The sequence below is a fragment of the Trachurus japonicus genome, chromosome 17, assembly GCF_045865225.1.
Source record: "Trachurus japonicus isolate A0001 chromosome 17, Traja_1.0".
In the NCBI taxonomy this organism is placed as follows: Eukaryota; Metazoa; Chordata; class Actinopteri; order Carangiformes; family Carangidae; genus Trachurus; species Trachurus japonicus.
Window position 1 is genome coordinate 5,332,863 of NC_140923.1, and position 23,025 is coordinate 5,355,887.

Consider the following 23,025-nt stretch of genomic DNA (forward strand, 5'->3'; position numbering starts at 1 on the left):
GAAGTGATATATTTGTGTTAATATAAGTCTTAAATAGTTATATCTTCCGACAGCAATCACTTACATAGAGTGTTTGGACTGAAACACGGGTCTGTCAGTCCCTCTGCTCTGCTCTGAGCCGAGGAGAAAACATTTATCGTATCCTACAGTTTTTATCCAATGAGGAGAGAGAACGGCATGCAGGGCTGTGTGTGCAGCCAAGGAACGCCGTGAATGTGGCGACGTAGCGACGAGGACTGTTATGGTGCGTTCAAGGAAACTCGTATTTTTCCGACCGTGAAGTGGTACCAGTTCGATCTGGTACGAGTTCACCGGTCGGAAGTTACGAGTGGCCGTTATAGTGACTTTCACCGGTAAAACAGGTCGGAAAAACACGAGTGGGTTGCCTGAAACGCTACAAAGTCGTAAGTTGTGACTTTAAGCTGTAATTTACGATTTCAAAAGCCTGCCTGGAACGCAGCATTAGCGAAAACGACCGGACCACTTACTTCTGCTTTAAAGCTCCTTTAAAATAAAGGTAGATGTTTGTGTTAAAGATCCATACAGTATAAAGGTAGATGTTTGTATTAAAGCTCCTTCAAAATAAAGGTAGATGTTTGTGTTAAAGCTCCATACAGTATAAAGGTAGATGTTTGTATTAAAGCTCCTTTAAAATAAAGGTAGATGTTCGTACTAAAGCTCCATACAGTGTAAAGGTAGATGTTTGTGTTAAAGCTCCATAATACCCATAATATAGAAAGTCATGGAAATAACTGTAATATTCAAAGATATTGAGGATAAAAATGACAGTAATTAGGCTTTAAAAATCCTGCCAAGCATCATTTTCCACTGCAGTCATTTCTCTGTCCAGGTTGCTAAAAACACACACATGGAGGACATAACCTTAGTATCCTTGGTGAGACACACCGAACACTCACGACTTCTATAAAAAACAGTGAGTCTGCAGATGACCATGCTGCTGCAACAACACCAAAATAAACTTCTCCTTTTTTTTTTTTTAAGTTTAGAGACATTTAATACGCGGTGTCACTTCCTCTGACAGGAAATCGAATACATCCAACTTCCTCATTCCCGTCAGACAGGCCAGTGATGGACACAGGGTGGTTATCAAACAGAAGCAGTGCAACCACATACAGAGACTCATCATGTTTAAAAATACTAATAATACAAATTTTAAAAAAAGCTACAAGTGTGAAACAGCCAGTGATTCTGTGTGCTACGGTGGCCCTGAAGTGCAAAACACAACGGCAAATCAGACAACAACGGCAAAAGAGAAAACACAATGGCAAAAGAGAAAACACAACACAAAAAGAGAAAACACAACCAAAAAACAGAAAACACAACGACAAATTACTAAACAACGGCAAATCAGAAAACAGTGTATTTATGCACGTGGGGTGTCTGAGTATCTAAGTGTAATACATAAAAAAAAAAAAAAATTATAACATTTTTCTAAATTTTTTTGTTGTTGTTGTATCATAAATATGTGTCTGACATTTGTAATAAACCAAACGGCCTGAGAATCGGTTGAATATTCGGTGAGTTAAGGCGATTTTAATGGTTGATAGACGTCTGCCTCTGTTGACTAGTGCAGGAAGTAGACACGGCTTCCCCCTGACCAAGATGGCCGCCGCGTTGACGTATTCCACTCGATTCCACTCGAGGGTTCCTACCTTTTCCGGTTTGGTTAATGTCGTTGTGTTTTCTCTTTCTGTGTTGTGTTTTCTCTTTCTGTGTTGTGTTTTCTCTTTTGCTTTTGTGTTTTCTGATTTGCCGTTGTGTTTTCTCTTTTTGTGTTGTGTTTTCTCTTTTTGTGTTGTGTTTTCTCTTTTGCCGTTGTGTTTTCTCTTTTGCTTTTGTGTTTTCTGATTTGCTGTTGTGTTTTCTCTTTTTGTGTTGTGTTTTCTCTTTTTGTGTTGTGTTTTCTCTTTTGCCGTTGTATTTTCTCTTTTTGTGTTGTGTTTTCTCTTTTGCCGTTGTTGTCTGATTTGCCGTTGTGTTTTGCACTTCAGGGCCACCACAGTGTGCCGTTTATGAGGGGATTAAACACTCAGTCAACACTCAGCTCTGTTGTTCTACCTTGGCTCTGCTGTGAGCTGCTCTGTCAAACAACATTAAACTATTGGCTGCTAACAGCGGCTGCCCTCCAACAAATCCACTTCCCCCGTTTCACACCCAGACAGGAGCAGCTGTTGGACCGAGGTAGAGGTCTTGTGTATACGTAATGGTGCGTTCCCGTTGTACGGAAATTTCATCTGGAACGCACCCCGAAGTGGGACGAACCTCACCAACCCCAACGTGACCACAACGTTATAAAAACGTCATCTAGAATGGCTGTGCCGTATATCAACAGTAGGGAAAGCTCTTGTAATATTTATTAGCATGTCTGATTTGTTTTTGTTAAATTAAATTAGTGGTACATGTAGTAGCTACTGTCTGGTCTGGCCTGACGGAAGTGTGTTGCTGCGATTAGCCTCTGATTGGCCGGAACGAGCCACCCGGCGGAAGTCCCGCCTCCGTGCTGCAGCTTTCACAGTCCGCCCGGTAACGGGAAACATCTACAAACAACAACAGGAACCGAACCATGGATCTATTACATATGACTATTATACATGTCATGAACCAACAGAAGAGGAACAGGGTTCCTACAGCTTAAGCCAAGTTCAATTTAAGACTTTTTAAGACGTTTATAATGCCACTTGAAATTAAATTCAAGACCGACTTCACAATAAACACAAATGCAAAAAAAAAAATAAAAACCTCACCACCTCTATTACATACATAGGGTTAGGGACAATTTTACCCACTTTCCTATGTGGTCCAAGGTAAAGTGACTGCTACATGAATGATTGGGGGACGGGGGACGCTATGAGCGAGTGAGTGACATTATTTAACTAGTTGTGGAGCAGATATGATAAACAAAAAAGCTTTTCGGTACTGTTACTGTGTGTCTGCCCCGCCACTAACTTCTCTATGTCGGAATGTTACCAATTATTTTGAGTTATTTTGGTAAACATTTTTAAGACCTTTGAAAAATTGATTCAAGACATTTTAATGCCAATTAAGGCCTTGTTTTTAGATTAATGAATTCAATGCCTTTTAAGACTTTTTAAGGATCCGTAAGAACCCTGGAGGAAACATCCGTCAGCGGTTGCCGACCGTCGTTACACCGCAGACCCAAATCCAGTTTCCAACCGGCAATATTTTGCAAGCGCACCGTTGCTACGGCGCCGACCTCAACGATTGTGACTGGTTAAAAGAATTCCAAACGGCCGGAGCGTTTTTTTCTCGATCGCAGAATCATAGGCGGACCAGCCGGACCCTCTTTTTGCCCACTTCTCACTCTTCTAAACATGGTGGCAGCTTCACCATCAGTGTGTGTAGCGCTGAGTCAGCTCAGGTGCAGAGTAGATTATAATATGGATGGACAGTGTAATTGACTTGGCGCCGATGTAGGCTCTGATGATGATGATGGTGATGATGATGATGATGGTGATGATGTCATCCACAGGTGGATGATGGAGCGTCACGTGGACGTCGGCGACAGAGGAGTGGTCAGCGGCTGAGTGGGATGAGTCACCGTCTCCTCCTGGAGGATGAATGAACTCAGCGGCTGGATTTACGGCAGCCAATCAGCAGCCAGACGGACGGGCGACACTATATACTATGGTCCCACCGTTACCATGCCGATCAGATGGAGGTACAAACGCAAAATGGAGTAGCTCCCCTATTATTAACAACATTATTATCTGGTTTTATTTGATATTGAGTCCTAGAAACTGTATTTTACTGATGAGATGAGATGAATTCATTCATTTTTTTCTATTTTTTCTCAATGCAGAAGCAGAAATCACTCGTCACACACACATCACACACTCGTTTCTCTAACACTCCGACACTGGAGGTGAGTGTTACGTTGTTTTGATGAGTTTCAGGACTGGATGAGATTCAGATCTGATCAATATTATAGATATTGACGACTGCAGAAGCAGCAGTGGTGACTCAACCTGCAGCTAAACCGCTCCACACCTTCCACTACACACACACACACACACACACACACACACACACACGCTGCAGCCTCCCATTGTCCTGCACCATCTCCTCTCTACTGTCAGAAAACGAGTTGGACGCTTTAATGAAGACGGACACGACGCAGACAGAACGTGATCCCGTTGCCCACGGCGACGCGTCCTGGACAAAGGGTGCGTTTGTTTTTTGACGTCTGGTTGAGGAGGAGGGGACACACAGAGAAAACACAGTATTTGTGTATTTGACAGAAGTATGTGGACGTCTCGGCTGTGACTACGATGTCTGCACGTCCACATGATGGTTGTGTGTGTGTGTCAGACAGAAGAGTTTGTCTAAGACACACACACACACACACACACACACACACACACACACAGACACACACACTCTGAGAGGCCGGTGGCGGCGGCGGCGGCGGTGGAGTGGGATGAGTCACCGTCGGAGCCGTTCGTCTCCCTCCTCCTGGAGGATGAATGAACTTGGCGGCTGGATTTATGGGAGCCAATCAGCAGCCAGACGGACGGACGGGGACACATTACTATGGTGAGGTCCCATGGTTACCATGGCGATCTTATAACACACGCCTCAGAGGGAGACACAAACACAAAATGAAGCACCTGTCTGAGCGTTTGGGGATGTTTTATTGATATATCGTTTGTCACAGTGAAGACATGTGACTCTGTGTGAGCCAATCAGAATGACCCCTCTGGGCTCCCATACTGAGTACATTTAAACTGTATGAAGGTAACTGAGCGTCACACTGTGCTATTATATCCACCTTTTACCGAATGCATGGATTTTTTTTTTTTCAATGAAAATCTGTAAAACGCAATGGATATAAAATATAAAATGGATATCAGACAAATTGACATCCGTGTTAAAAGCCAGCATTAATAGATCCATGCATTTACTGCAACTATGACAACGACTGAAAAGCATGGAAACGTAAACATACAATTCAACCAGAAATGCAAAACCAGCTTCTGGTTTTGACCATAGATGATGATGTTTGGAAACTTGTGGATAAAATCAGATGTGGAACAGATTAAGAAGAATTCAGACTCTTCAGGAAGTGACATCATTATTCAGAAGGTGAAAGTACTGAGGTAAAACCAGAATCTAACTGTATACAGCATATAAATGACTGTATTACATCATGTTCTATAGTTTTTAGGGATGTTTTTGTGTTTTTATTGGATATTGAAAGTGGAGACTGATCTTCATCATTAACCGTTGACGTGCAGCGGATTTCAAACTCAACAGGACGAGGCCTAAAAATAACTAACGACACATGATGATGCATCTTTAATATTATCACTATTTTACAAGATAACTGTTGGATCTTAAATCTGCAGCTCACACACACACACACAGTGGATGTCTCTACATAAATACTGTATATGATTATTAAAGCAGCGTAAATATTGATAACTAAAATAACACACATGTGATTAGACTCATAGATGAGTATTGATCAGCAGCTCAGGGGAGTGTGAGCACCACAGGTGGAGGAGACGAGGACTGCAACTAATCACCAATGATTATCACCAATATTCAATAATCAAAGCTGTCGTCAATAAAGAATCAGTGGTAAAAAAAAGAAAAAAAAAAAAAGAAAAAAGAGCTCAGCTGCAAACGGTCTGATTGTAGTTCTGTAGTTCTGCTTCATTAAAGATTTGGGGAAAATAATAACGATTGATGATTATTATTGATGGATGGATTCATTATTTATCAATTATCACTGATTGATCGACTCACTGACAATCAATAATCAATAATCCATCACTGCAGCTCAACAGAGAAGCGTCACTATGATGTACAGTTAGAAAACAGCATCACCATCATCCAGGCTCCATTCACACACAAGCCGCCTCCACACACACACACACACACACACACACACAGTCTGTACCGCCACACAAAAGCGGGAAACACACACACACGATCGCGCAGCTTTTTCTTTTTTTTTTAATTTCTATAACCATTTTTTCTCGATATAAACAAATGAACGGAGCATTTAACCCCCTCCTCTCCTCCTCCTCCTCTCCTCTCCTCCTCTTCTCTCCATCCTATTGAGAGGCAAGGTGGCATCTCTCCCATCCACACCCTACAGCCAGTGCGCATGCGCGCCGCGGCAAACAAAGGACCAGGCAATTAACCGACGGAGGCTGATAAAGTTTGACTCGCTGCAGAAACAACGGGGTTCGGATGCACCCCAACCCCCCAACACACACACACACACACACACACACCCCATCTTCCTCCTCCTCCTCCATCCTCATCATCCTCCTCGGTGCAATAAAACGGAAATATGAGATCAATAATTCATCTGAATCATGACATAAGCTGGTTAGAGACGCTCAGTGTGCGTGTGTGTGTAGGTCTATATGTGTGTGTGTGTGTGTCAGTTGCATGCAGCCAAATGGAGTCACACACACCTCCACACACACACACACACACACACACACACACACACACACACAGAGAGAGAGACAAAGAGGTGGGGCTCTGCTCTGCTTCTGGATCTTCAACTGTTTACAGGCTGGAGAAGCAACAACAACAAAAGAAAGAGAGAAAGAGAGAGAGAAACGCTCCCTCCTGGCGTTGCCATAGCAGCCGGTGGGGAAAAAATAGGTTGATCATAAACAAATTGTCGGTAATCAATCAATCAATAAATAAATAAATCACATAAAGAGCGCTCGCCTCGAGGAGACGCTCCTGTCCGCAACAAAAGTAAAAAACCAAAAAACAGGAGAATGTGTGAGCGCGGGTTGAGGCGCGTGTTCCCCCAGACTGGTACACACCCCTTTTTAAAGCTCGTGCACATCTTTTTTTTTTTCTCTCCCCCCGCCTGAGAAAAAAAAGGAGGATAGAACAAGAAGAAGGAGAATAATGTCTAAATCCTCCAGTTCAACCATTTTATTTCCTCTCCAGACCTTCAGTCTGTCTGTCTGTCTGGTTGGTTGATGCCCGAATGGAGAGATGGAGAAAAGACAAAAGGATGAGAGTAAAAAAAAAAAACATGTCTATGTGATAACCTGAAGCCTCTGGAGCGCCTTTCTTTCTTTCTTTCTTTCTTTCTTTCTTTGTTTCTCTGTGTTAGTCGGTGTCTTACCGTGGAGCGGTGACTTCCTCAGGTCTCGAGACGCGGTTGCTGTAGCTACTGGGTTTTTTGCGGCTTGTCCTCGCGCCTAGCGGCTTGTTGCCTGCTGCACGGTAACTCGGCTCGGCTCGGCTCGGCTCGGCGATCCTCTCTCCTCCGTCTGCTCTGCGCGCACACAGTCAGCATGCAGCCATCCACACACACGGGCGTGCACGCGCGTGCGTTGCGCCCGCATGCATGCAGCAGCAGCAGCAGCAGCTATGCATGCATGTGTGTGTGTGATTCCCTCTCTGTGTGGAAAAACACAACAACAAAATAATAAAAATCATACAAGGTGTATATGAATCTTTCTGTTTTTTGTGTGTTATGATGCGTTTGAGGTCGATGTGACACTTTATGGTGATTAATCATCCCATAATAGGCTACTCCTACGTATATATGATGTGCTGTGTAGTGTTTTATGGCGTTTTAACAGCCAGTTCTCATCCAACCATTATTCAACATTTACTATCAAATGAAAATTCCTGCATTCAAACATTTTCTCGCTGCTCGACCTGTTTCCTTTTTTTCTTTTCTTCTTTTTCTCTCTGACTCAAATGTTTCCTGTGGATTTTTTCCTTATTAGCAAATGTGTACTCCTGTTTGTGCCGGCTCTGGATGGGAATGGACATTTATTTTCTCCTCCATTCTGTGTCCTACTATCTTTGTCTGTGTGGTTTATTGCCTCAGTGCGCCCCCTGCCGTTCACTGCTCATTCATACACCTCCAGTTCCCTCTCTTACTTTGAAGGGCTCGTGGTAAAGCTGGATTCACTTGTTGATCAATACACTTGATCATATGAGCAGCTGAGTGTTCGTCCTACAAGACGTTATTGATACGTAAGAGAAGCTGGACCGTGTGACATAATCAGATCATAATAATCACCATGATGCATCCAAATAACCATTTACGAAGGAGTATTAGGGCCAGCCAAAAAAAAAAAAAAAATCCGGCACAAGGGAAAAAAGCAAGCAAAAAAAAAAATCCGACACAAGAAAAAAAAGTCCGGCACAAGAAAAAAAAAAGGCAAGAAAAAAGAAAAGAAAAATCCAACATAAGAAAAAAAATATCCGGCACGAGGAAAAAAAGTCAAGCAAAACAAAACAAAAATCCGGCACAAGAAAAAAAAAAGTCAGGCAAAAAACCCGACACAAGAAATAAAAAAGTCAGGCAAGAAAAAAGAAAAGAAAAATCCAACATAAGAAAAAAAAAAATTCGGTACAAGGAAAAAAAAGTCAAGCAAAAAAAAAAAAGTCAGGCACAAGAAGAAGAAAAAAGTCAGGCAAAAAACCCGACACAAGAAAGAAAAAAAAATCCGGCACAAGGAAAAAAAAGTCAAGCAAAAAAAAAAAAGAATCTGGCACAGGATTTTTCTTTTATATAAATTGAGAAAATGTAATATAAACATAGTCGGTGGCCATGGCTGCCTCTACAGATGTCTTGATTAAGCTGTAGGCTACTTCAGAATCGGCCTCAGTAATAAGGATTTTCTCCAGCTTTTAGCTCATAAACACGGTGTGGTGATAAGTATGAGGACGTTGAAGAGACTGTGTTGGAAACTTGGTTTGTTCAGGAGGAGAAACCACACAAACTAGGAGGAAGTGGCCGCTTTCTTACAAAAGGAAATAGCTGCAACTGGACAGATGCAGGGACATCGATGTCTTCAACCCAGAGAGGGTAGATACAGTTCGATGTTGTATCACAAGATACAATAAGGAAATTGATCAAATTGATTTACAGTTGCACCACCAAGTTGGTTGCTTGGTCTGCAGTTATTTTTGGTTGTTTTTTTTGGCTGACCCTAATACTCCTTCATACATTTGAGCAGCTGGAACCAAAACATATTTAATTTTTCACCTTACAAAAATACTTTAAACTCTTACTGACTTAAAGCAGAAGTAAGCGATCCGGTCGTTTTGGCTAATGCTGCGTTCCAGGCCGGCTTTTGAAACCGTAAATTACAGCTTCAAGTCACAACTTACGACTTTGTAGCGTTCCAGGCAACCCACTCGTGTTTTTCCGACCTGTTTTACCTGTGAAAGTCACTATAACGGCCACTCGTAACTTCCGACCCGTGAACTCGTACCAGATCGAACTGGTACGACTTCACAGGTCGGAAAAACACGAGTTACGAGTTGCCTTGAACGCACCATAACAGTCCTCGTCCCTACGTCACCACATTCAGGCGCATCCCTTGGCTGCACACACAGCCCTTCATGCCGTTCTCTCTCCTCATTGGATAAAAACTGTAGGATACGATAAAAGTTTTCTCCTGGGCTCAGAGCAGAGCAGAGTGACTGAGAGACCCGTGTTTCAGACCAAACACTCTATGTAAGTGATTGCTGTCGGAAGATATAACTATTTAAGACTTATATTAACACAAATATATCACTTACTTCTGCTTTAAATAATAAATAATCCGATCAATTGTTTTAGTGCTAATGGGAGTTTTACTCTGTCTTAACATCAGTCTTGATCTGGATCAATACTGTATTTGATGCTGCTGGTTCACATGAAACCACTGGATCCAGGAACATGTTCCATTGTTTTAATATTTTAGAGAAAAATATATCGATGATGGCTGGTAACGGTGGTGGATGATGTAAACATTACTAACTTCAACACAATAATACTAAATAAGGATATTTTACTCAAACTGACTTCATGCAGCCACAACTTTGGTGTTTTGTTTTGACCTCAGGTCTGTGATGTACGAGTAAAAGTCAATACTCAAACAATATAATGTGATTTAAATCAATAAACAGAGGAAACACTCACATTGTCTTTGTCCAGGTAAAATGTTTGGAGGGAAACTGGGGGTCAAAGGTCAGAGGGCGGGGTTATATAACCTCAGGGGGCGTGGCCAGGTGATTCTTAAAAACTCATCTGATTAAAGCCGTGACTGACAGACCACTGACTGAACTTAGTGGGAATTTTATGTTTTTTCCCCCCACAGTCCCTGAAGGCAACTGGAGGTTGTGGTTTTGTATTTAAATGTATTTCACAGTGTCAGTCAGGGTTTCACCAAGTGTCAGTCAGGGTTTCACCAGGCTTCACAGTGGGTTCACCACATCACTGCAGTACTCCTGTTTGGACACTAGAGGGCAGCGTTAACAAGCAGCTGAGGAAACATCTTACACTGGATTTGAATCAAAGCTCCTTCTGCTTCAGTATCTTTGTGTTATTCTGGTTTTATCCAATAAAACGTTTCCACAGCAGCGTTTCAGATGGAGAGTCGTTTTCACTATCACTCATCAGACCTGTGTTCACTCAGCAGAGACTTCAGCACCGTCCTCATGGAACCTAAATAAATAACTCAGACGTGAAGATGTGAGTTTATTCCTACATTATAAATCACAATTCTTCACTTTCTGATAAAGTTTCTCTTCTTTTTTTTGTTCATTCCTCTGTTTCAGTGGAGGATCAGCAGGAAGGAGCTCCACATAAGCGTTATCACTCCTGTTTCCCTCTATAATAATAATAATTATAATAATTCTAAACTTTATTTACACCTATATACTCATATTAAAGGTCCAGTGTGTAAAATGGGGTTAAAACCATGACACCCAGAGTTCAGATTCTAGTTTGCAGCGCTCCCCCCTCCCGTTAGCAAAGTGACGGTGTCCTCCAAGGACCAAACAACTAGTTAGGACTGTGACGACTGGGAGTATTTCAGGAGCGATGAGGTGAAGATCTAAACCATTTTACCACATGTCTTCTTATTCTTCCTTGGTTTACTTATGAACATGAAACTCTTGAAACCTCCTCTCTGACTGGCTGGATTTTCCCTTCAGGCTGCCGTAGGCTACAAACACGGCGGCACAAGATGGTGACACTCTCTAAAGCAAGACCCTTGTTAGATATAAAAGAAGAATTATAAGGCTACGAAAACCAAACAAACTTTATTTTATATATTATATATTGTAGAATATAATATATTCTTGGATAGTATTCAGATTTTGCCAGTAAACCTTGATAATTATTACAGTACACACTGGACCTTTAAAGGGATAGTTCACCCAAAATTCAAATTTCACTCATTATCTACTCCCCCTCATGTCGACTAAGGGCTGGGAGAAGTTTCAGAGTCCTCCGTGGCTTCTCTGAGTTACAGGATACCACTTTTCTTCGTAACAAAAAGACACCAAAAAACATCCAAATACCAGTACCAGTACCAGTACTCCTCTTCCTGGTCTGTCCAAATTGGACGAAGCTCCTCTTCCTGGTTCGTCCAGATTCCGCTACAAACAAGCTTGAAATATAGACTTATTTATTTTTTTCGGAACAATTTTGCATTTCGGGGCTTCAATACAAGACGGACATTACATACGAGCAACTTTTTGGACGAAGAAAAGTGAGCTCCGTTCGCAACCGTTATATGGACATGCAGTGCTGCACGGAGCCCCGCTGTAACTCAGAGAAGGCACGGATAACTCTGAAACTTCTCCTTTTGGGTGAACTATCCCTTTAAGTAAGCCACTGAATTAATTCATCTCTGAATTATTTCACAAAATTATATAGTGAAATTCTCAGATGACACTGCCATTCTTAGCTTATTGCATAGAGATCAGGAGATAGCACATTATCACTCTGAAATCAAACAGTTTGTGGACTGGTGTGATGCTCATCACCTTATTGTGAACGTGAATAAAACTAAAGAAATGATATTTGACCCAAAAGTAATAGGTGACCACAGGCCAGTGCTTATTCATGATACAGCCATTATTCAAGTAGATTGAATAGATATAAGAACTCAACAATAATATGTAGCAGAACTGTAAGTTCTTTTTTATTAATTAGACCGGTTTTTACCTACTTTTTTTTTTTTACCTTTTTTTTCTAGTTTTTCTAGTTTTACTGTTTGATTACTTTTATTATTTCACTCTTGATCATATAATTCTTTTTTATATGCAATGTAGCACACACTGGTTTATTTATGTACTGTTGGCTTTATTCCATTGGTTTAGTTTTTCTCTATGTCGAACCACAGCGCACATAGCACTTTAAAGCAGATATCAGTGGAATGTTTTTGTTAATATAAGTCCTAAATAGTCCTATTTTCCGTCAGCAATCACTTACATGAAGTATTTCAGCCTAAACACGAGTCTCTCCGTCACTCTGCTCTGCTGTAACCCGAGGAGAAAATTTTCCTTGTGGGATACAAGTGTTATCCAATGAGGGGAGAGAACGGCATGAAGGGCTGTGTGTGCAGCCAAGGGATGCGCGTGAATGTGGTGACGTAGCACGAGGACCAATTGATGCCTGACAAGGGCGGGGGCTGCTAACTCATGGTGCGTTCAAGGAAACTCGTACTTTGTGTTTTTCCTTCCTGTGAAGTCATACCAGTTCGATCTGGTACGAGTTCACGGGTCGGAAGTTACGAGTGGCCGTTATAGGGAACTTTCACAGACGACAGGACGGTAAAAACACGAGCTACGGGTTACCTGGAACGCTACCAAGTCGTAGTTGTGACTTGAAGCTGTAACTTACGGTTTCAAAAGCCTGCCTTGAACACAGCATTAGCCGAAACGGCCGTGCCACTGATATCTGCTTTAACTTAAAGAGCTGCTGTTTTGATCAGTTCTATAGACTGTTTTTACTGACCTATTTGTAATAGAGTGGAAGCACCCTTCACTGTTTTGAATGCGTGTTAAAGGTGTGAAAGTATTTTGTATGGATGTCTGGTATGTATTGTCTTGTGTATGCAGTGGCTCCAAGCCCAAAACAAATTTCCCTTCGGGACAATAAAGTACAATCCAATCCGTCCTCGTCCTCCTCAGAGTCTCAAGTCTCAGACTCAGTGGGTTTGTTATCAACATCTCAGCGGTGGAGCAGCTAATCTCAGCCCCCTCCTCCTCTCCTCCTCCCCCTCCTCTCCCTCTGCAGGAAGTTATGTGGGGATTATGGGGGGGTCAGTTTGTTCTGGAGGCCTCAGTGACCTGTGATCCTGAGTCCTGTCTGTTCTCAGATGACCCGGCGGTCACTGAGCTGCTCGTCAGCTGCAGCCGCCACTGTTTGCTAACAACCGGCGCTAAACCTCACACCACCACTAAGCACGTTGGTCAGTTTAGAGAAAATAATCCTGGTGATGTCATCAGGGTCATCGAGAGACACCTCTGGAAGTTCAGTCATGTCAAGTCCTCATCTCATGAGCAACAGTCAGAGATGTGTTGTCTTTAAGTTGTATGAAGCTCAAGAACAACTTGATGGAACTCCTTCACATTTATTTATTTGTCAAAAGTCAAAGATCTTCAGATTTAGTTCAAATGTTCAACTGGACTCAAAGACCAACAATTAGTCGCAATGCAAACTAGAATCTGAACACTAGATGTCACGGTTTTACCCCCTGTTTTACACACTGGACCTTTAAAGGGATAGTTCAACATTTTTGGCAAAAACTCCACAACGCTCTGGTGGACAAGTTGTGACCTGCACATTCACCACGCTATGAGATAATAACACAACGTTACCAGACAGAGTTGTTTCAGAGGGAAATACAGAGACTGCTTGATGAAAAACTGTCCCTGAAGGCAACGTGCATCAGCAGTTTTGCATGAATTTCCCTCTAAAACAACTCTGTCTGGTAACGTTGTGTTATTATCTCATAGTGTGGTGAATGTGCAGGTCACAACTTGTCCACCAGAGCGTTGTGGAGTTGTTGGATTGTGTATTTGATGAGTTTGATGAGGGAAACCAAAAAAATCCCATGAGCCTCCATAGCGTAGCTCTGAGCAGCTCACGGCTCTGCTCCGCCGTTCTAAAAATAGCTTGCACCGACAATTAAAGGTAATGAACCTACTGCTATGACTATAGGGATTATGGCAATGGGCCAATTTGCCAAAATGTTGAACTGTCCCTATAATGTTACATTTTTGTCCTTTGTTTTGGTTGAATCTGTTCATTTATACGTACTTTATGTCCTCTTATGGCGACTAAAAGTTCTACCGATGTTCCTGAATTTTAATCCTAATCAGATCTTCGCTGCAGGAACTTGATGCTCCGTCTGTTCCTAACCATGGAGAACACCCCACCTCTTCGTCCCAGTGCTGCTGCCGTTCCTCTGTTCCTCTGTGCGAGGGGTTAATAGTAACGACCGGTCTCGTCTGGCCCTGCCCAGACTCTGTGTGAGAGTTTGCTGCGTCATCATTTGTCGGTAAGTGGTTAAGATTAGCATTTAGCCGTCTGTAATCACAGGGAGTTGAAGACAAGCCTGACCACAAGTAATTATCAAACTTTCTCTCTTTTTCTTTTTCTTTCTGCCTCCCTCCTTCACAAATCCTTCAGAGGTTTTTCAAGACTCTCTGAGGAGCTTGTGGACGGCCTGAGGGCCTGAGGGGAGGGTCGGTCCAGGTTTTCACAATGAGGTTTCAAGCGAGGATTATAAGGGGTACACAGGTCAGAGCAGAGATCTTGTGGAGGTTCGGGGTCATGATGTCACCATTACTGATATAATCTAAAGTCTGTCAAACAAACTAATCCATCATTACAAAGATATATGACTATTGCGAGGTTTTGCATTGGGATAATATTGGAACTCGATCCCAAATTCTGAACCAGTGAAATCATCAAAAATACCTACATGTCATCATCTGGTCCGAGTGTTTACATGTTGGATCTGTGGTATCAGCATGGTGCTGGTCAGAAAAAGAAAATTCCCGGCCGTGTTATCGCACATCTTTAGGAGAAGTCCCCAAACAACCACAGGAAATGTTTGTCTTCCTCATCCTGTTTTGGGGTCATTTGGGTTTTTGGAGACGCCGGCGAAGAAGAATCAAATAAAATGGACACAGCTGACTCCTGTTGTCCTCAAGCAGATGAGACGATCAGATCAGATCAGATCGGTTGAGCGATGATTGGATGAGTTATGGCTCTCAGTCTGTACTGGGATTTCTGCATTTCAGCTGTTGTTTATGAATATTGTGAGCTGATGTTCAATCTCTGACATGATGTACCTTAAAGGGATAGTTTACCCAAAATTCAAATTTCACTCATTCTCTACTCACCCTCATGTGGACTAAGGGCTGGGAGAAGTTTCAGAGTCCTCCGTGGCTTCTCTGAGTTACAGGGGGTCTCGGCGTAGCAGTGCATGTCCATATAATGGTTGCAAATGGATACCAACTGTCTTCATAACAAAAAGACACACCAAAAAACATCCAAATACCTCCATGCTGCTCGTATGTAATGTCCGTCTTGTATTGAAGCCCTGAAATGCGAAATTGTCCCGAAAAAAATTAAATAAGTCTATATTTCAAGCTTGTTTTGTAGTGGAAGCTTCTCGAAGCTCCTCTTCCCGGTTCGTCCAAATTTGACGAACCGGGAAGAGGAGCTTCCGTTTATTAAATTTTTTTCGGGACAATTTCGCATTTGGGGCTTCAATACAAGACGGACATTAAATACGAGCAGCATGGAGGTATCTGGATGTTTTTTGGTGTGTCTTTTTGTTACGAAGACAGTTGGTATCCATTGCAACCGTTATATGGACATGCACTGCTACGCCGAGACCCCCTGTAACTCAGAGAAGCCACGGAGGACTCTGAAACTTCTCCCAGCCCTTAGTCCACATGAGGGGGGTAGATAATGAGTAATAATAATGAGAAATTTCAATTTTGGGTGAACTATCCCTTTAAGTATCAAAAATATAAAAACTACACAGGTCTCAATGGAGGCCTAAAAACAGAAGGATGGGCCAAGACCAAGGGGGCAGTTGTCGGTCTGAGAAGTGAAGCTCACTTCCGCGTTCAAAAAACTGCAATCCCCTCGGATTCCTGTGGGGGCTGGTGTCAGAAGGGAGCATTCCCCATAGACCCCCATGTTAAAATCGCCGACTTTGCATCCTCAGTAAACATGTTAAAAGCCTGGTGTCAGAACGTTTTTTTGTCTCAATCGATAGTTTCTACCCCCGCACACACTCTGAGGGGGGTGAATTTTTTTTTTACTCTGCCGTTTTACTGTTAAAAGGTTAAGATTCTGGCCAATCAGGGCGCGGAAACGTTGAGTGACAGGTCCGAGCAGCTCCGTGGACAGCTGCTTCGAGGCCAGTGGGCGGGTTCTCGGCCGGCCAATCCAACATGGCGCTGTTCAGGCCGCCATATTTGAGTCACAAAAACGACTCCCCAAAACCAATGGGTGACGTCACGGACGCTACGTCCATTCTTTTTACAGTCTATGGCCAAGACGAGACTAAACTGTCCCTCACCTGACCTCTACATAACTTAACTTAGTGTCTAATCATTTTCCCACCATTCCTAAAACTAAACAAAAGCAGTCCGTCCCTCACTTGACCTTAACTGACCTGTGAACAAACACCAAACAACCTCTAACCTGACCTTACTAAACCTCTAACTACCTTATTACTACAGCCCCAGGTAACTTTCCTAAAGCTTCCTAAACGGTTCTTCTTTCTGTTAGTTTCAGCCTCACCTCATGGTCTTCATCACATCAGCAGAAAGAAATGTCTTTATAGAAAATGATGGTGAAGATAAAACTAACCAATCAGGACCTTTTCTGATTTAATCTACTGTAATTGTCTTTTCTTGTCCTTTGCATGAGCACAGAATAACATCTGGTGAATTATAATGAAACTGAGTGTGATTCTGAGGATCAGAAACTAATGTAAAAGACAAAATATCAAAAACAAACCAAGAACATCAGTTGATCGACAAAGGTTTTCATCAGTGCTAGAAGTCAAACAACATTATACAACTCAGTATTCTAGCTCTTCAGCTGCCAATCATCTGTGGACTTTGGTGTATAATTTCAGTGTTGTGGACAGCAAAGTAAGAATTTCATTGGGAAACTCACATTTCCACTGTACAAATGACAATGAACACTTTTGAACTCATAATGTTAATGACCATTGGTTTCCATTCATTTCAAACAGCTTGATGTATCTAAATCCATCACTGCAACAGTGTTTTTGCTTCTGCTAAACAGCTAACCTTAGCATATAGCATTAATAGCTATATGCTAATAACATCTCGATTTGGGCATCAAACTTCTTTCCTTCAGAGCTGCTCCAGATGTGAACAGCAGCTGTACTGTGTAGCTACTGAACATGGATGTATCCATGGTACTGAAGCTAGCATGCTAACTAGCTTGCATCAGACTGTTGTCCACCTCTTGGTAACGTCAAAGATGGTTTATAAACCATTGAATATCTTTGGTAACGTCATGCTGTCGGTCTAATGTTACAGTGTTGTTGTGGTAAAAATGTAACATGTAAAAACGTTTAAAAAAAAAAAAAAAAAAAAGAACATTAAAAAATATAAACAAATTAACTTCTAAAAGCCAGAGTTGTGTTTGTGAAGTCAATCGCTAGGCCAGTTAGGAGATTTGGGATAACCCCCGGTGGGTGGCTCACCTGTTGGGCCGGTAGGTGTACTGGTTGGAAACAAAACAATTAACCTTGACAATCTGCGATATAAAACTACACGTGACGTTTCATGTAGGCTACTACGTGGTACAGCTGTGACACCACAGCTCCGCTTCAGGATGGACATAAACCGAATAGACATTAACACCTGAGGGAAATACGCCCCTCCGAAATGGCCAAAGTGCTTCAGTCCATAAAAGACCGGCCGCTGGTGAGCTGAAACAGACCAAAACAGAGAAGGCACTGGAAGACGATTTGGCCAAATTCAATAAAAAACAGACATGTTTTCAGTTTTCCCAAACCACAAGGGTCGACCTGGTAAAGACGACAATGATGAAGCAAAACAGTAAAACTAAAAGTAGCCTGCTACCTCCTGTGTGTAGGCCTACTACACTAACATCTCTTCATATTGTATCTCAATAAGCTTCCCAATCTCCTGCAGACCCAGAGGACCCAGACAGCCATGAGGAGGCCAGGAGGACAGAGAGGACAGGTGGAGAAGACAGGTGAGGAGACAGGTAGAGAGGACAACGGCAGAAATGTATGATTTAAAGGAACAACGAGGAGTTTCTATTTGGTTATAAAAAAGTCTCACGTTAATGTGGATGAATCTACGATACCCACACTTGTTAATGGGCCCATTTTCGATAAATATATCGTTTTGTCTCTATCGTTATTTTGTTATTATTAGTGGTGGTGGAAATGCTGGTCGAGCCGACAAGCGTTTCTTTACTTTCGGTTTCGTGGCGAGTCATGAGAATAACGCCGCCGAATCGCCGTTTATGGTCGGAACTACGACGGTATGTGATCGTCTTCGGACCTCTGACTTTAATTCTTGATGAATGAAAACATGAGTCTGTCTTGCGCCGGTCAAAGAATTTCACGGTGCGCGGAGGCGCATAAATGTAGTGTGAAAACGCTTCGCTTTTCCAAAACTCCTCGTTGTCCCTTTACGTAATAGAAAACACATGAAAAGAAGAAAAATAAGAACTAGTTTACATTGTAGATTTGAATGAAAGCAGGTCTATATGATCAATGTTGATGTCATTAAATCAGTTTCATTTCTACAGCACATTTCACACATGTGCTGCATATTAAACAAAACTGAAATGATTACATAAGTTAAAGTTGAACATTGCTGAAAGTCGGCTTCACTCTGTCGCTGAAGTGAAGCGTGAGTTTTAGTGAGCGTGCTGAAACATGCAGAGGTTACCTAACAGCTCAGTGTTTCTCTCCAGCTCCACACCTCGCTGTCAGCTCACACACATCCCTGACAGGAGGGCTCAGGACTAAAAGTGGAGCTGCATGTGTTCATATTTATGTAAAGGTGCAGTCCAGCTCATACCTCACACACCAGATCCACTCTGACCCTGACTGAGGAATCCTCCGGGGCTTAAAGACCACGGCCGAGGCTGATGAGTCTTACTTAACCTCTGTTAACGGGCCGGGGGTCAGAGGTCAAGAGGTCAGCGAGGTGACATAGTCCAGACAGGTGACCTGTGGACGCTGGTTATGGGCGGAGGACACAAACACCTCAGAGACAGACGACACAACACTTTGTATCGAGAACGTCCATCATCAACAGACGTTTCTGATGATTTACAGGTCGTAACTCATCACACTCATCTGGGCCGTCAGTCAGATCATATAAGCAGCTGCTTCAACGTCTGTCACTGTCATTGATCCAGACATTTTTCTGACTGCACATCACTGAAGATGCATGCTCTTTTTTGATTTGTTGAATTGATATTTATCATCATATACTGTTATCTTTTTCTCTTTTATATCGATTGCCATTGCACTATTTTATTTTTCTGACTAATATGTCAACAAAATAAAACAAGAATTTAAAAGTGGCTTCATCCATTGGTCAGATTTCTGTTCTGGAAATGTATGCAAATTAGCGCATATTTAACTAGATATTGCCTCATTTACATATTTAAACCTAAAATTTGACAAAACTTGTAAAACAAAAAATATTTGTCTTAATGTAAGGGATAAACTTTGGAAGTTTCATGGAGAAATCTGTTAGTTTAAACATTTACCTTATTCACCTATAGTGTCTGACCCACTGCAAAAAAACTCAATATCTTACCAAGAATATTTGTCTTATTTCTAGTCAAAAATGTAATTTCTAGTCAAAACAAATCTCATTATACTTAAAATAAGACTCATCACATTAAAAAGTAGCTTGTTTTTTGACACTTTTTACTTCTTTCAAGAAAAATCTGATAATGGAGCAAGTTTTTCTTTCTTATTACAAGCACAAAAAACCTTGCTTTCACTGGCAGATTTTTTAAATTTACTATACCAACCTTTTAAACATCCCTCTTTTTCTTCTTTTATTTTTCTTGTGTCCTATGTATGTTATGCAAATGGCCGAAGGTACATAAGAATTTCACTGTAGTTGTAATTATATGTGACAATAAAGTAAACTTAACTTAACTTAACTTAACTCAACTCAGTCTCAGTGTTGGCCATAGTGGCCTTCTTACGGTTGTATTGTCCCAATGTAGTTATATTAACTGTGGTTTGTCCTTTGTTCATTCTATTGTTCGAAAACCAGATGATACATCTCAAGGGGTTTATCCAAAATAAAGACATCGCTACATAGGCTGGTTCCTAATTGTAGCTTATTTATCAGACAGTAAACCACACAGTCCGTCTGGTTTACTCCAGACCACATCTCAATCTCATCGGAGACCTCCAACTTCCAAGAGGCGGGACCAACAGATGTAGATCAAAATGCAACTGGACCGATCTCCAACCAACCAGAGTGATGATGGACAACATGTGGACAGATGTGGTTGTAGTTTTGGCGTCTAAGGAGTTCTACTGGTTCTGCAGAGAAAGTCTGAGTGGCGTCTACAAATCCAACGACAGCTGCTCTTCAGTTTCCACCATGTTGCATCATGTCAACCAAAGATGCTAGACGTCACTTCTCTGTTGTCATGGTGTTAGTGATGAGTTGTCCAGTTTTCAGGGAGTTGGAAGTCGCCTCAACGGCTTCTGTAGGTTCCTCAAAGGCCCCTTCCTTGTCCTCTATGGTTCAGAGTTGGCTCAGAGTCCAACAACAGCTTCACTTTTCCCAGGATGTGAAAATATCCGTCAGTTCAACCACACAGAGAATTGGCTGCTCAGCTTCCTATCATCCATCCATCCATCCATCCATCCATCCATCCATCCATCCATCCATCCATCCATCCATCCATCCATCCATCCATCCATCTCCACCTCCTCATGACCGACTCAGATTCAGGCTCGAGCTGCTGAGAGTCAAAGGGTTTTTATTAAAAATAGACAGACCATGTGGTTTTGGTGTTGCACAAGTTCAAACCAGGCCCAGAGCGCCGCAGTATAAAGGCTTCACTGTGACCCCATGGAGATCATCTGCTGCTCCGCACAAACCTCACAAACCTCACAAACCTCCTGTGTCTCAGAGTCTTCAGTCCACCGCTGGTCCTGGTCCTGGTCCTGGTCCTGGTCCTGGTCCTGGTCCTGGTCCTGGTCCTGGTGTGTGATGTGGATCAGGAGGAGGAGGTGTCATGTTAGCTGCTCTCCTGTCAGTCAGTCAGTCAGTCAGTCAGCAGGGGGCGCTAAATCACAAATAAAAAACAATCACATGTAGGTGGCAGCCGTGCAGGACCGGCCGGGGTCAGAGGTCATTCTGTGTGCTGAGTAAGTTAAAGTAAACCACACACACACAGGCTCATGTTGTCAACCTGCAGCTGGATCGCACTCTGTAACACTGATGTGAAAAACACGTTGGACGACAAAACAACTGAAAACTTCAATCTGACTGAGTCTGAGAAAAAAAAGTTTGAATCTGAAGAGAAAAGACTAAATAAAACAAAGTGACAAACAGCTGTGAATGTTAAAGTCTGGTTCTGTTAAAAGCAGACTTCCTCCTGCCCACTGTCACCAGATGCATCATGGGAACTGTTGGTTTTCTCTCCATGCTGTTATAAAATGTTGTTCTATGTTTTATCTAACTTAATTTATTTCTCATGCACTTTAATTTTTGTATAATTGTATTACTGTTCGATGTAAAATGAGACAAACCAGTGTGTTTTTAATGTGTGTACAACATTTTATTCCTAAAAACATGGAGAAACTTGATTTTTTTTTAGGGCTGGTGACAGTATTTTCTCATGTACAGAGTGATAAAAGGAGATATCCAGAATCCTCCTCTGTAAAAACTTCTGACTCTAAAATGTCAACAAAATAAAACAAGAATTTTGAAAGTATAGCTTTATCCATTGGTCAGATTTCTGTATGCAAATTAGCGCATATTTCTTTAGACATTGCCTCATTTACATATTGAAACATACAATTTGACAAAACTTGTAATGCAAAAAATATTTGTCTCAATGTAAGTGATAAACTTGGGAAGTTTCATGGTGAAATGTGTTAGTTTAAACTTTTACCTTATTCACCTGTAGTGTCTCACCTTACACTGCAAAAACTCAAAATCTTACCAAGAATATTTGTCTTATTTCTAGTCAAAAATGTCTTTTCTAGTCAAAACAAATCTCATTCTACTTAAAATAAGACTCATCACATTCAAAAGCAGCTTGTTTTTTGACACTTTTTACTTCTTTCAAGCATATTTTCGCTTTTCGCTAGTGGATCAAATTTTTCTAAAAAAAAATTTGCTTTCACCGGCAGATTTTTCTACTTATTTCAAGTGAAAATTTGTTTGAAACAAATGAAAATTATCTAAAAACAAGTTCATTTTTAGGTGATGAGTCTTATTTTAAGTGAAAAGAGTTGAGTTTTGACAAGAAATCAGACAAATATTCTTGGAAAGATTTAGAGTTTTTGCAGTGTAAATCTTGAATTCTCTTTTTCGTCTTCACTGCAAAAACTCAAAATCTTACGAAGAATATTTGTCTTATTTCTAGTCAAAATGTCATTTCTAGTCAAAACAAGTCTCATTATACCCAAAATAATCATCACATTCAAACGTAGCTTGATTTTTGACACTTTTTTCAGCATATTTTTGCTTGAAAGTAGAAACATCTGATGGTGGAGGGTTTTTTTGTGCTTGTAATAAGAAAGAAAAACTTTTCTTTCTTATTAAAAGCACAAAAAAAACCTGCTTTCACTGGCAGATTTTTCTACTTTAGGTGAAAATTTGTTTGAAACAAATGAAAATGATCTAGAAACAAGTTAATTTTTAGGTGATGATTCTTATTCTAAGTGAAAACAGTTGAGTTTTGACAAGAAATCAGACAAATATTCTTGGAAAGATTTTGAGTTTTTGCAGTGTAAATTTTTAATTCTCTTTTTCTTTTCTCTTCCATCAGCTCAGCTCCTCCTCACCTGCGGACTGTCAGCAGGAGGAGTCCGAGAGACGGCAGGAGGAGGAGGAGGAGGAGGAGGAGGAGGAGGTGCTGGAGCTGAGAGGAGGTGGAGCTTCAGGATTATTGTCCTGACTGACTGACTGACTGAGACAGAGAGAGACAGAGAGAGAGAG

General features: G+C 41.6%; 1 protein-coding gene across 1 annotated transcript in view; it reads right to left on the bottom strand.

The window, feature by feature from the left end:
* Positions 1–7,299, bottom strand: part of basp1 (brain abundant, membrane attached signal protein 1) — a 57,368-nt gene extending 50,069 nt beyond the window's left edge. Inside the window, exon 1 of the mRNA XM_085805427.1 lies at positions 7,148–7,299. The gene's annotated coding sequence lies outside the window, so the exon portion shown is untranslated. The remainder of the gene's footprint in view (positions 1–7,147) is intronic.
* Positions 7,300–23,025: the final 15,726 nt, after the last annotated feature.